Here is a 5,020-nt window from a genome sequence, read left to right as displayed (position 1 = left end):
AAAAAGAACAGTACACAATACCATCAGAAACGCACACTATCAATGGCACAATGGAAGAGATCATTTCAAAGATGTGCAATTTGTTCATTTATTGTTGCCAAAAAATGAAAATCCCATTTGTGAGGCTGCCTCGGGATCGAAAGAGGTGATTTCGTCGGCAAATCTTCGCTGCCATGTTGTGATAAGACTGAAAGGTGAAGATTGTATCCGTTTTCTTAAAGAGCCTCCTCACTTTGTATCTCGTGTCCTTTGAAAAGGTCGAACAGTGAAAAGAAAATCATCTGGGACATCGTTCAATGATTGATGGTATATTGTTCAATGCAGATTGGCGCTCTCTGTTGCCCAATGTCAGAGAAGTGAACCGCGTTGAAAGTACAAACCCGCATTTCTTTCCATCGATCCGCCTCCCCCCCCCATTCTTATCTGCAGGGCAAACTTTATGATGATATTTTCAACTTATTATTAATGCTTGCTCTCCTTGGCACACGTGAGGCTTTAGACTTGCAACGCTAGCGTCAATGTTGGAATACAAAGTATCAAACTACGTCTCATTCACGTGGAGATGAAATTCAGAGCATCGGCAACAAAAAGTCAACACTGCGCAAAAATTGGAACTTCTGCATGAATGGAAAAATTGATCACAAAAAAACATTTTTTGAAATGCTGAAAATATGGTGCGCAGACGTATATCAATTAAATTTCAAAAAAAATTGGAGATAAAATAAATTATCTTACCCAGGGCCGTATTTAGGTTGTGTATGTCGAGGCCCCTGTAATGTTGCATGTAAGATATGTTGTTGTTTACTGTATGAATTTACGTAAGAAAAACTACTATTATTTTACTTTTTTAAATAAAAAAGAATTTTTATTTTTTTTATCAACAAAATTATTCTTTATTCAACAAAATTCAAAAATAACTTGAAACATCATCAAAATTTTCAAAAGTAGGTACATCTATTTTTAGAAATAATGTAATATACATCAGGTATTTTTGGTGTTGGCTTAATGGAGTGGTGGGCTTGGGATCCTAGGGTCCTCAGTTAAAATCCTGCTTGACTGTCGAATTAATACCAGGTGGGGTTGACTCAGCCTGTCATCCTTCTGACGTCGGCAAAATGAGTACCATCTTGTTGGTATCCTGCATTGGAGTGGTGACCCGTCTAGACTTGTGCTCAATAGCCAAGGAGACTGCTTAGGCAGCGCCAATGTTCTGCACAGAGTCTGGTCGCAATGGATGGATGGGTGGATGGATACATTAGGTGAAACTATGTGTATAAAATCATCAGATATACGTAATCATGCTGCTGCTGTGGGGGACGCTCACTTTGTCACATTGACTTGACGCGCCTTCCGACTCAGAGCCCATGGTATATACTCCAACAAAATAATTATTTTTGCAAAAATGTGGAGGCCCTGAAGCACGTGCTCCACTGCCTCTACCATAAATACGGCCCTGCTCTTACCGATTAATATACCAGCAAGGAAATTTGTAGTGGGGAATGCAGTCAGTGCAGGAAGATGGTGCCACTTGCCATGCATTCATCCACAACCACCTGTCTGCCTGCGAGAGATGTAATGTGTGCAACTTCCTTCCTGGGCATCACGGCGTCCTGACATGAACGCCATCGAACACGTCCGGGAACACGGAGCAGGAGCCGCGAAAAAGCTCACCTCTGGCAAGTAATACACAAGAACTACAACAAAAATCTACTCCACCTGTGATTAAAATCTCCATCAGGTTGTCAGGTAGAATATCATTCATTTGATGCCTTTCCAGGTTGCAGCAACCTCCGCACTAATCCGATGGACATACTACCAGATACTAATGCATGTCGTCCATTCGATTGTGTTTATAGAGCGAATTGTTCAAATTAAACTTGCTTACAATCAGGGGTATTCATTTTATTTTGGCTGAGCACTTGAAGGGAGGAGGAAATCTTAGGACAAGAGTTATGTCATAAAATATGTTATTCCAGCTTTGTCTGAGTTTGATTTTTACTTTGCCAGGGTTTGTAGGTTTATATATTTGAAGGAGATGAAAACTCTCGAGCTGGCAAGATTTTATTTTGATCCAATTATTTTGGGCATTGTCCATTTTTGAATAAGTTCCTTCCTGCCCCAATTCAGGACTACATATTTCACATTAACTCACCTGTTCTTGTCCCATTATTGTTTTCTTTCATCTTTCCAATCTGACCAGAACCCCCACTCCAAATATGCACCAAAATTATTCTACTTGCAGAAACCTCATGATGTCACGTGAAATTTTAAACAATTAAAAAAAAGTTATGATGCAGGGATTCAATGCTGGCTTGATAGTTTCACCAGCTTTCAGGGGTGTTGTGGTTAGAGTGTCTGCTCTGAGTCTGGGAGGTCGCTGGTTCGAACCGAACCCTGGCTCAGTCATACCAAAGACTTTTAAAATGGTATGTGCTGCTTTCTTGCTTCATTGTAAGGGAACTCACGTTATTTACTCGCAGAGCCTACCCATTGCTTGGCTGACAGACCAATTAGTCGTCCTGTTTGCCAAAAAATTTGGCGAGAAGGAGGAAAGGAAGACAAATTTACCTTGCATAGATCGCTTTAACCCCGGCTCCCCATCCCCGTCCTTACCTCCTGCTTTACCCCCCCCCCATACACACACACAGAGTTGCATTTGTAACTTAAAAGATGTGGGTGGGGAGAGACAGAGGCACAGAGGCACAGAGACAGAGGGAGAGGCAGTGATCCCCATTTGAACCCCTGACTCATGATGTGAGAAGCCAAGTTGAAATACCATATTCAATGTTTGTAAATTGTCAACTAATGTTCTTGTAATTCACACTGACCTCTATCAATGCTTCTGTCCTGCATTTCATTCATGTACAAGCTCCCCGATGAGCCTTTGATAAACTAGTGTTTCCATAAATAATATTGTCGGACTCATCGATCCACATCGGTCGATATTGATATTTGGATATAAAGGTGAATGTTTTGTTGTGGGTCTCTGAGCATATGTGTATCTACATGTTTGTATTTGAAATGATTGTTATTTTGGTGTTCAGTGGAGATTGAAAGAATTATACAGCGTCCTACATCCTCCACCTATTAGGTGTAGTATACCTGGCACAGGATGATTGAACAGTCCATTGAGTGATGAGATTTCAAGCATGAGATTTTGTCTTTGTGACAAGAGTTGTTTGTTGTCCTTTTGGTTTGATCAGGTCACCGTGCACCCCCCCCATCCACCCCTCACCCAAACAACCGAACAAGATTGTAATGAAATGTGAACATTGAAAGTATAGGGAGATGCACCAAGTATTTGAGCCATTTAAGGAAGGTACCATCACAATGAGAATTGCGGCTCTGCGTCGAACGTGAATTCCGAATCGGAGTAAACATGATTTTTAGGAATCTCAACCTGATTCAATACAACACCCACATATTATATATCAAATTAAAGACCGGGCGTAGTGGCGTGCGCCTGTAATCCGGCTACTCGGAGGCTTGGGTTGGAGGATCGCTTGAGGACGGGAGCTCTGCGCTGTGCCACGCTATGAGAGGGGGTAGGGCAGCCCGGAATCATGGCGAAACCCTATCCTTATTCCCTGTGTCGTAAGAGGCGACCAGGGTTGCGTCAGGAAGGGCATCCGGTGTAAAACATGTGCCAAATCAATATGCGGATCATAACGGATGATCCGCTGTGGCGACCCCTCACGGGAGCAGCCGAAAGATGAACAACAACATATATCAAATTAAAGCTGATTTCCTTGTGTTTCATGACCTCTGCCAACAAAGGTGGAAGGAGCTTATGTGTTCACCCCTGTCTGTTTGTTTGTGAAAAAAAAATCTCAAAAAATATTTGGACAAAACTTGGTGGGCAGGTTGGGTATGTAACAAGGAAGAATTGATTCAACTTTGGTGAAGATCCGAATCCGGATGTGGATCCGAGAAATTTAAGTGATTCTTCACCATTGGGAGAGAGGGCCAAAACGACATATAGCAGGATATCTCAAAAAGTTCCAGATGGATTCGGATGAAACTTGGTGGGTGAGTTGGTTCGGTGACAAAAACAAGCTCATTCAATTTTAGTTGAGGTCCAAATCCAGATCCGGCCTATCAGTGGGATACAAAATGTAAACCACTCAGCCTGGCGGAGGTATGTGCTCTCGTAGTTCTCTTTTTTGTAAGTTGATATCTTGTCTATCGATTCGGTTAGTGGACTTAGAGTGGCTCCACCCTAATTTCCCTTATATACCTCTGGCGGTTTACCCAAATCTTCAACATTCTTTATTTTCCAGAGAAAACAAACAGCTCTTCAATGCTAATGATCTGTTGCCTAATACTTTCCATTTGACACCAAGATGAAGCAGATATCATGCTCATGTATCATGTGATCACACTTTGAACAGCATACGTTGCTTCAATAATCTCTTGTCTTCTATTTTCAGATCCACATTCACGTACAAGATGTCTGAAGCAAGAAGTTCAATGCAGACTGCTGCAGAACCAGCATCGTAAGGATTCGAAGGAAGTGTCAGACAAGATACCCAACGGAAACCATAATCTATCATTCATATGCCAGGACGACATTATGGACCACTTCAACTACTATCTGCTTCTAAGGATGCTGATAGAAAACTTGCTAGGTTGAAGGAGCTACGCAAGCACAGACTCTCAACCTCTGGGTTCGATTTGTTAGGGTTAGGGTTAGCATCACTCAAACTTATCCCTGATGCATCACAGAGCATCCGTATCAACAGGTGTCCATGGTTGCCCAACAACCCGCCGGTGCGCGGAGTTATCTGTGCCTGGCGGCCACAGGACCGGTTGTTCAGGAGGAAGCCGAGTGCTTCCCCCATGGCGAACTTCAAACCCTGAGTCCACAACACATTTGTAGAGATGAGGATTGTCCTACGAAGCTATGAAAGCATTATCATTCTTGTATCGGAAAAGGCAGTGTCTCTCTTGTGCTTGTTTATACCTCAAAGTTAAATTGTTTCTCCAGAAATCATGAAATCTGTAAAATTCTAAAAAAAAA

General features: G+C 42.1%; 1 pseudogene; it reads left to right on the top strand.

Annotated features, from left to right (window-relative positions):
• Positions 1-3,442: 3,442 nt before the first annotated feature.
• On the top strand, positions 3,443-3,583 carry LOC147019505 (signal recognition particle RNA; annotated as a pseudogene).
• Positions 3,584-5,020: the final 1,437 nt, after the last annotated feature.

The sequence above is a fragment of the Eptatretus burgeri genome, chromosome 9, assembly GCF_056783735.1.
Source record: "Eptatretus burgeri isolate ZD-2024b chromosome 9, Ebu_testis_v1, whole genome shotgun sequence".
Taxonomy (NCBI): domain Eukaryota; kingdom Metazoa; phylum Chordata; class Myxini; order Myxiniformes; family Myxinidae; genus Eptatretus; species Eptatretus burgeri.
Note: the sequence above shows the minus strand (reverse complement) of the source record. Positions and strands in the feature narration are given on the sequence as shown.